The sequence below is a fragment of the Meleagris gallopavo genome, chromosome 1 (assembly GCF_000146605.3).
Source record: "Meleagris gallopavo isolate NT-WF06-2002-E0010 breed Aviagen turkey brand Nicholas breeding stock chromosome 1, Turkey_5.1, whole genome shotgun sequence".
NCBI classification, from domain to species: Eukaryota; Metazoa; Chordata; class Aves; order Galliformes; family Phasianidae; genus Meleagris; species Meleagris gallopavo.
In genome coordinates this window covers 110,909,818-110,919,431 of record NC_015011.2, presented here as the reverse complement: position 1 = coordinate 110,919,431, position 9,614 = coordinate 110,909,818, and the positions used below count along the sequence as shown (strand labels likewise).

Sequence of the window (9,614 nt, the reverse complement as noted above, 5' to 3'; positions counted from 1 at the left end):
AAAAAAAAAAAAAAAAAAAAGCCTGTGGGTATGTTTAAAATGGTTTTAGAAGGCTTTACCTTCTAAGGTAAGGAAGAAACTTAAGGCTGAATGATTTAGCTTAGTGATGATTGCTCTTACTGGTAACGTTTTTAAACACCCCTCGCTTCTTGGGAAGATGCCAGGGAAAAATCAGGAACAGAGGGATTATACTGGTTTCCTTCTGCTTGCCAGCACTGTCATAGTCTGTGTGGCCCATCAGATGCAATGCCTTGCACCAGATGATGTTTTGCTCTCCTGAATGCAAATGGTGAGAGGAAGAAAGAACTTGTTCTGCTCTGTTCCTCACTTCTGCCTTGCACTCGGCCAGCCAAAAAACGTGTCACTACCTGGTTTAGAATTGCTTGTAAAACCCTGAACTAAACCAGCTAACAGTATGTCAACACTGCTCCTTTTGAACTCCTGGTAACTTCTCCCAGATCCAGACAATGCTGTTGAAGTGTTGCACAAGAGGCAATGGGGTGCTGAATTAAATGATGAGTAACATTGCAGTAGTGCAGGATCAACGTGAGTATGACATTTGTTCTGTTCACATCCTAAAAAGGGAAAACTTCCAGTGAAAATGAAAGTAAACGTTAGCAGTGTTTGGTAGTAAAGGAGGAACTTTCTTAGAAATGCAGCTGTGGGTAGCAGAGAGCATGGCTGTAGCAGGATGACAATGCACTTTAAGGGTTTGTCCCATGTGGGTTACACCCTGCTGCTTTTGGGTTGCTCCTGCCTGTGGCCTGGGCAATCTGGATTCAGACTGGACAAGAAATGACTGGGATACAGGCCAACAAGCCAGCAGAGGGAATGCTTTGGAGTTCCCGTTTTTGAAGTCATTTGAGAGGATCAAGAAAATGATCTTGTGATGGGGAAGGAAAATAACACATACAACCCCCTATTTATCTCATGCAAAAGACGAGGGGAGCTGCTGTTGGCTAGCACTGCTGAGGAAAGCAACTTGCATAAAGCATGGTTGGGCAATTACATAAACACTGGCACCTGACTGCAGTAAGCAGAGATGAAATGGCAAAGTTTTCATGCTTGGATTTTGTGTTAGATGCTGAACTGGGAACAATTTCCATCAGTGATGCTGGATAATAAATTCATTATTAGGAGTTGCATTTCCTTCTGAAGGACTGCTTATCTTCAAGTGCACCTGATTGGATACTGAGTCCCACAAACCTTTAGTCTGTTCCAGTAAAGTGATTCTGATACCTGTAAGTGATAACGAAATATGACGTAAATCTAACTTAAAAATATCTTAATGATGTCAAATGTTTTGATCTGTGTCTTTCCTTCCAAGCTAGACTTGAACAGAAAGTCAACTTGCAAAATCACAGCAGCTGTGCACAAACCAGTGGAGTAAACAGAGGCACTGTGAGAAGCAGCTGTAATTTTTAGCTTGCTGAAACTAAACAGGCTCAGTATACAGTAAGCTAGACATTAGCAGAGTAATAAATAATGAGATTCAGGACAGTTTGCACTTACAAATGGATTATGGCTGAAGGTATCTTGTAGCCAAGGAGCCTCAAGGATGTTCTTCATTGGATGCCTCAGTTAATATATAAAAGTGAAATTACGTATTTATCATTACAGTTTATGGGTTAACTCCTGGTTTTGTGTACACAAAAGAACAGGACAAACTGGGATAAAGTCAAGGTTTGGTCTCCCAGCACTGTATGTATACCTGTACCAAACAAGTGTGCTCGGGAGTTAGGCTGCAGAAAGAACCTCTGGCTGCTGGCCTGAATGGACAAGAGGTCTGTGCTGAGTCACCTCTCTTTGCACCATCAGGTTTTTTCCTTGCCTGCCAGAGGTGTGCTGCTGTACCTGTTGCTACTTGGGAGCAGCTAAGAAGCCTGGGACCAGCCTGCTGAACTCTGTGTTGGCAGATGCTCCTGCTGGGTGGGTTGCATCTCTTCTCTGACTCCTCTCCAGTGCACAGGGCCCTTCTGCTGCTGCAAAGGGCTCTCTGTGGTCAACACCAGTGGGAAGGAGGTGAGTGAAGCTGGATCAGACTGGGCTGTCATCTTTCTCCTGCTTCTCTAAAAGCTTTTTCTTGCAAGGTGTATTTAACAGATTAAGATATCTCTGTTTTGTGGTTTGATCTCCCTCCTTCCCCAGGAATGTGCTTTGAGAAAAGAAATCTGTAATTTCACTGAGAGATGTGCTACCATTAGTGGCCAGATAGAAGGTTACACTAGGACCTTGTTATTATGGAGTTAAGATCTGCACCCTGTTCTCTTCCTTGTGCCTTTTTGTCTTATCTCTCTGTGGAAAAAGTCAGCAGTGATTTCTCCTGCACTTCTCTGAAACCCTGAGTAGGGGAGGGGATTGTCTGGTAGCACTGCTTTTTATTATTTGTATTTCATAGCGTGCTAGGTGCTATATTCCAAAGAGCTCAAAGATCTTCGATGATAATATGCAGAGGGGAAGAAGCAGGACCACACTGGATTATAACCAGCCATAAAACCTGAGCAGACTGCCAGGAAGGTGAGCATTGCAAACACAGTTCCAGCTTTGCATGCATTTTTTGTTATTTGTTGTTGTTACCTTCAGACACACAGAAATACCCAAATGTTTTAGTGCTGAAGCTGCCAATCATTCTTGTTCCACATCACAGACTTGCATGACCAGTTTGGATCAAAATTAGTTTTAAGGATTTAAATTATATACTCTTTCCAAAAGGAAATTTGCAAATAGGAATGCAGTAATTGTATACCTTCTTGCTAGCGGCCAACTGCCAGAATCAACACCCTTTATAAGTAGTATTCCTTCTACTGTCAAACAGTCTTGTACTTACTTGATCCAGAGGGAAGGAATGAGGAAAACACTTTCTTGTTCTTGTGCTTGTGAATTTTCTTCTGTAAGAGATGGCACAGAAGAAGCTTGGAGAGATAACAAGGGCCTGTGTATTAAATCACAGGACAGCAAATGAGCCTGCCTAATGATGTTTGTAACGTTTGTCATAGTACCAATTAGGGTGTTGTACCTTTTTATCATGTTTATCTACATACATATGAATCTAATGAAATTCTTTTCTCTTTGTTCTGCTCTGTTTTACCTTAGCAACTGCAGGCTGCAAACAACAGAGTTGACATCCCACAGTTGTAGACACAGTACTTAAGACTGAGCCTTTTCAAACACATCTCCCATTTCATCTGTATTTGAACTGGAAAGGCAGGCAGAGTGTCTGCAGCAATTCAGCACAGCAGCATGGCAATCCCCTTGCTGTTGGATTGTTGCTTTATCATTGGCACATGTCAAAGAAAGGGGAACAGTGGAGCACCCTCTCCCCAGCCCCTTAACGGCAGGGCTGTTGCCCATGCACAAAGGCTTTCCACCAAATATGGAGCAGAAGAGATTGATCAGAGGCCCATGCTGATGGCATTCGTGGTTTATCACAACACCTGGAGGCTGGCAGACTAGAGACCTGCCAAGTCAGCGCTTGTCTGCCAACAGGCAGATGTGGTACGGATGGAGGCTGCGTGAATGCAGAGATTAGATATGCTGGATAGACTGCACCCCTTCAGTTTTTTCTATGGGTCTATAGGAAGCCTGGCTGGCCAGCTGCTTTCACTTACACTGCACTCAACTGAGACTTTATTGACATCTGAGAGTGGTGGGTTGTTTTTTTTTTGTTGTTTTTTTTCAGGTTTGAAGAAAGAGTTTTTTAGCTTTCCAATATTTTACTGTAACATTCAGCTCTTTTGCAGGTAGATGATCTAACTGCAGACCCAAGGAGACAGAAGTTTCTGATTAAACATCAGGAAAAGCATTTTTTTTTATCTTAATATCTGTACATCTGAGATACTGCGTTTCATCTTACTCAAATTTCCTCTTTTTGTGCTGACAGGAATGAGTGTACTCCCCTGGAAGTCTGAAACTGCAGCTTGGTTTTCTTCAGTTTTCAAGCAGGATAAGTAACCTGCAGAACATCATGCATTTTGTTCATTTGGGTCACATTTCATTCGTGTTATCAGATCCTTTTGAAATGGGAATGCATATATTTTCTCATAGCATGTACTTGTTGAGCCTGGCCATATGCAACTAACTGAAGAGCTATGTAAATATGCACAAGTTTGAGTGTACTGACAGGTACAGGGCTGCTTGGTATTCTTGCAGGGCTAGTTATAAAACTACCCCTATACAGTGCTGAAGCAGACAAAGCTACCGACTCAATAGAGAAATCAAACTCATCACAAAGGAGCCTGTCCCTGCAGCCAAGAGCACACTGCCAAAGCCACTCTTTCAGCCAAAGCCCTCACTGACCTCACACGTTTATTTTCTTCGAGTACCTGCCAGCAAGTGACACTCAAGATGGTCCAAACCACCTTCCTTGGCCACTGCTTGCTTGCTCTGGGTGCCCCTTCCCTTCTCTTCACATGTTCCTTGGAGGTCATTTCCCTTAAGGGTTTAGCCATTCACCATTCCCTTTCCCAACTGTCTGAGGCTTTTCCTCACTGAAATTCCTGGTAAACCAATCTCATTTCACTACTCAGAAAGGTCTCAGTTGTGAACCCAACTGCAAGAGGTAATAACAGCATATTAGGTGATCTCATAATATTTCCTTGTTTGAATCATGTAATTAAACCTGGCCTCTTTTATTAACTCAAGTATTTCTGATGTGGAGGCCGTGCATCTTTGAAAACATGTTAAGAATGATGGCTGATCACCAGTCCATACTTTGAATTGTATCAGAGTGCTGTTTAGAAGGCAGAGCCTTTATAGAATCATGCAATATCCCAAGATGGAAGGGACTCCCCAAGGATCATCAAGTCCAACTCCTGGCTTGACACAGGACCACCCAAAAATCAGACCATGAATCATCATCATACTGTATGCATTCCTGATGCTGACAATGTAATGCAAAAAATGGCCTTGTGTAAACAAGCAGAGAAATCTGGTTTTAATGAAGGAGAAGATGGATTACTTTCAGCTTTCACTGGTATTGTTCTTACAGTATTTAGCAAAAACTAAAATAATTCCTCATCTAGGTGAATGTAGGCCTTAAGTCTTATAAATAAGACCAAACTAAGAACACATGCTATTTCAAAACGCTATGAATGCTAAGACTCAGATGTGGCTGTTTCTTGAGTGGCTGGGCAAGTACCAAGAGGGCTGATCTTGTCCTGTCCTGCACAATCTCCTGCAGCCATGCAGTTACCAGACTAGGGAACTGATCCAGCTGAAAATCAGCATGCACAAAAAAGCTTCCAGCTGTACTAATTCCCTCATTCAGCAGCACACGTGGCTGCATTAGCAGTGGTGCCAGTGCAGAGGAAGGATTGGGAACACGCTGCTGGGAGGGGCAGAGTGGGACTTCCCCTGCTGCCAGCTGCTTTCATGTTGATAGTATTAAGTTGTGAAGATGTAGTCTTGAGTCTGTCTTCAAAAGACATTTATATGCTGATGAGTCTGAGTCTCACTGAAACTGGCAACTGCTCAGGTGAGACCTGGAGCGAGGCTTGGATACTTTCATCCGCTCACAGTGGCCATCACAAAGAGCAGATGCTTCTATGTGGTCTTCAAGACCAAGATACTTTGCTCCTTTGTAGCACAGCCAACAGCTATGCTGTTACCCTGCCACCACTGCCAGATGGCTTCCCAGCCTCTGCCTAAGGGATGGCTGTGATGTGCAATGTCACAGCTCCCTGGAGAGTACCCCAACCATAGAGCTGCAGGGTGTTATGGGACAGCAATGCCAAGTACGCTGTGGTAGCAATTATGCTCAGTGTGGAAGGCTTTAATATTTATAGAGTACGTGGGAGGGAAAAGAGAAAAGAGCAACGAGAATGCTGGGTTCATCTCTTGTGAAGGCACTAACATGTGCTAGGTCCCAGGTCGAGGCACAGGCATTGGAACTCAGGAGTTGCCCTCCCTGCCACGCACCCTGACCACAAGGTCTGCCTTACCCTCTAATTAAAGGATGCCATGCAAAATAAAGCCCGAACCGGAGGGTTGGGAGCCAGGTGAGCAGGTTGGTGCTGAAGGGACTGGAACCACTTGTCAAAGAACCTGGGGAGGCGAACTTGGGGGATTGGTCTCCACCAGCACTCTAGAGTTGCTAGTGGCTAAAAAGACAAGGTATTTTGAGGGGAGCCCTTCTCAGCAGATGTGCCCCAAAGATCACTGACAAGGGCGAAACCTTTTCTGTCTGAGGTTGATGATTCAGAGGAGTGCAGATTTTGGCACAGCTCTTCTCTTTTCTGGCCTCTCTCATTTCCTGTGGGAGATGGCATCTGGCTGCACTCCAGGAACAACCAAACTTCTCCGGCTTCCACACTTTTCCCAATTATCTCTGCTGGGTTGATGCACGGCACTGGCTTTCCCAACCAGTCTCCCCCTCCTCTCTTCCCTGTGGCACTGGAGTCTTGCCATGCCAAGCTCCACCTCTCCTCCTCTTCTTGTTGAGCAGCCACTTGGAAAACACAGCCATGTGCAGGCAGGATCTTGTACGTCAGGACAGAGCAGAAGGCACTGTCTGTTGACTTTGCCAGGAAATGCGGCCTTCTTCTGGAGGGAGGGTTGTAGTGGGAACAAGGGTGCTAACCAATCCACTGGGCTCTTCCAAACTCATTTATCTCCCTCAGGTCCTGAAGTCAGTCTTTTTGGCTGTTTATTTTGGACAGGATCCCTTTCTATTAGCATTGATGTAACCACTGTATACCCATCTGGGAGAGGAACTTCCCTTGCTTCCCGCTCCTTTACATGTGGTGTTGCAGCTCGAAGCAAGGAAAGGAGGCCAGCACCATCCAACGGACCCGCTGTCTGCAGGCTGTCAGCACGTATCATGAGGAACACAGTGTGGCTGCCTTCGATGATTGGTAATTCAGTGTCTGTTGGCTGAGTTACAGTCCGTCTCATTTGCATTCAGTTACCCCAGAGGACACGGGCTGGCCCAGTGCATGGTTTATGTGACAGCATTCTGGTTATAAAAAAAACGTGGTCCGTCCCCAGCATACAGTAAGAGTCCCTTCCTAGAAAAGCAGCATGACTCATGCAGTCTGAGCATTCACTCCCAATTCATATTTTCAGTTCTAGGGAAACATCTTCACTTTTCTTTACTTCCCTTTAACTGTCGTTAAAGAATGAGACACCTTTGCTCCAGCCTCAAGGCAGCAGATGTAAGTAGTAAAGAGCAATAATACAAAGAGCAAAGTTAAGTATAGTTGCCACAATTTAACTAATGTCAGAGAGACGGTGAGCTTTCTTTGACCTCAGTCCTCTCCATTTTCTCTGTGGAAAAAACACGAACGCATTTCTGAAGTCTTTTGCGTTACTTATGAGAGGCAAGCATCTATGAAGATACATAAGTATCCCTCAATTTCCACTAGGAAATCAAGATGCTCTTACGGAGGGAAAGAAAAGCACACCGAAACACACTGAGAACATGGTGCATGATCTGCCACTTTGGCTGGTGTCCCTTCAGTTCACTGCAGTGTGCAAAAGTGGATTATGAGCACTGCAGAAAAGCTATACTTTGCCACTTGGAGCATAGGGGCTTTTCTGAGGATGCTTCTTAAACTGCGCTCTGTGATGCACCTTGTCTCCAGAACTACATTAGGCACAAACTCTTTGGGTTAAAGTTTGATATGTGGAGATTGCCAAGAAATCAGTCCAAAAAGGGAAGACATTGTTTGAGGAAAGAGAAAATATCTTTTCACTTCTAATCAAATGGAAGTTCTAATTTCTAAGAAAACACAATTTCTCTGAATTGGCAGATCTGAGTCCCCCAGCATAAAGAAAACAGTATTATATACTGCTACTTTGCCAGCAGCATGCTGCCTTAGTTACTGCTTTATTTGATGAGTGGTAAAAAACTGCTATATTTCTCCTTAATATTCTGATTCTAGGCAACTAAGGTCATGTATGTGTAGCAAATCCTCACTATGTAGCCTGTAGTAGATAGGATTAGCAATCAAGAGAGGGGAAACAGTGTGCGTTGAATTTTTCATTGTTTCCATATTAGCTCTTGCTGCAGGAAAAGATGAGAAATGCAACTTACAGAAGCCTAATTCTGATGGCAAGAACATTATGGAAAATACACATCATTTACTAGTAATACACTTAACAAATTGTGGTGACTAGATAGGACAAGTCAAGGCAGTTTTCTCTTACTAGCACAATTGATTTAACAGAACATTGCCAATTTGAATTTGGGTTAATTAATAGATTTTGAATGATTTTCTAGAACCCTGTTTCTTTTTCCTTCCTTCTCCTTCCACGTGCTTCTTTCTTTCTATCTCTTTCCTTTTCCCTTTTTAAAAAAAAAGCTGCCGGGCAGCTCAGGATGCTTTTCCTGTCTGCATTTTCTGTGCTTATCTCCTGTGCTCTGGAGCAGCGCTTGCCTGCAGCTAAGCAAGCTCAGGCTGGAAGCACGCCTTCTGAGAGATGCGTGTTGACTGACCCTCTTTATCATAGTTGAAAAGTCACAGCTGTCCAGCGAAGTCCCTGGTGACTGGAAAAAGGGAAACATCACTCCCATTTTTAAGAAGGGGAGAAAGGAAGATCTGGGGAACTGCAGGCCAGCGAGCTTCATGTCTGTGCTTGCAGAGGTCATGAAGAAGATCCTCCTGGAAGAGAAGCTAAGGCACACGTGAGATGATGAGTTTGATTTGAGACAGCCAGCCTGGCTTCATCAAGGGCAGATCATGACTTACCAATCCAGCAGCCTTCTATGATGGAGTGACAGCATTGGTGAATAAAGGAAGTGCAACTGATGTCATCTACCTGGACTTCTGCAAGGTGTTTGGCATGGTCCCACACCATATCCTTATCTCTAAACTGAAGAGATATGGATTTGAAGGACGGATAAAGATATGGATTTGAAGTTCAGTGGATAAAGAGTTGGCTAATAGTTGTAGCCAGAGGGTTGTTGTCAGTGGTTCTATGTCAGGGTGGAGTCTGGTCATGAGTGGTATCCCCCAGGGGTTTGTCTTGGACTGGTGCTCTTCAACATCCTTATTAACACAGCGGGATCAAGTGCACCCTCAGCAAGTTTGCTGCTGACACCAAGCCGAGTGGTGCTGTCAATACAACAGAAGGAAGGGAAGCCATCCAGAAGGACTCTGGACAGACTTGAAAAGCGGGCTCCCAAGAACCTAATGAGGTTCAAGAAGGCCAAGTGCAAGGTGTACTTGGGTCAAAGCAATCCTAGATATGAGTACAGACTGGGAGATGAACTCCTGCAAAGCAGCCCTGCCAAGAAGGACTTGGAGATCCTGATGAATGAAATGGTGAATATGAGCCAGCAGTGTGCACTTGCAGCCTGGAAGGCCAATGGTATCCAGGACTGCATCAAAAGAGGGGTGGCCAGCAGGGACAGGGAAGTGATCTTCTACTCTGCCCTTGTCATGCCACATCTGGAGTACTGTGTCCAGCCCACAGCGCAAGAAGGACAATGGAGCAGGTCCAGAGGAGGGCCATGAAGATGATCAGAGGGCTGGAGCACCTCTCACATGATGAAAGGTTGAGGGAGTTGGGATTGTTTACCTTGGAGAAGAGAAGGCTCCAGGGTCTGATTGTAATCTTCCAGTTCTTGAAAGAAGCTTACAAGCAGGAGGGAGACTGACTATTTTATGCAGGTA

The 9,614-nt window shown here is 44.5% G+C and overlaps 1 long non-coding RNA gene across 2 annotated transcripts; it reads left to right on the top strand.

Moving 5' to 3' along the window:
* The first annotated feature begins 12 nt into the window (after positions 1-12).
* Positions 13-9,328, top strand: LOC104914707. Of its 2 annotated transcripts, none has more exons than XR_002120734.1 (3): positions 13-2,022; positions 2,399-2,517; positions 3,881-9,328. It is a non-coding gene; the product is annotated as an uncharacterized LOC104914707 (long non-coding RNA). The 2 variants fall into 2 exon arrangements; XR_002120735.1 differs by having other exon boundaries at positions 3,741-9,328.
* Positions 9,329-9,614: the final 286 nt, after the last annotated feature.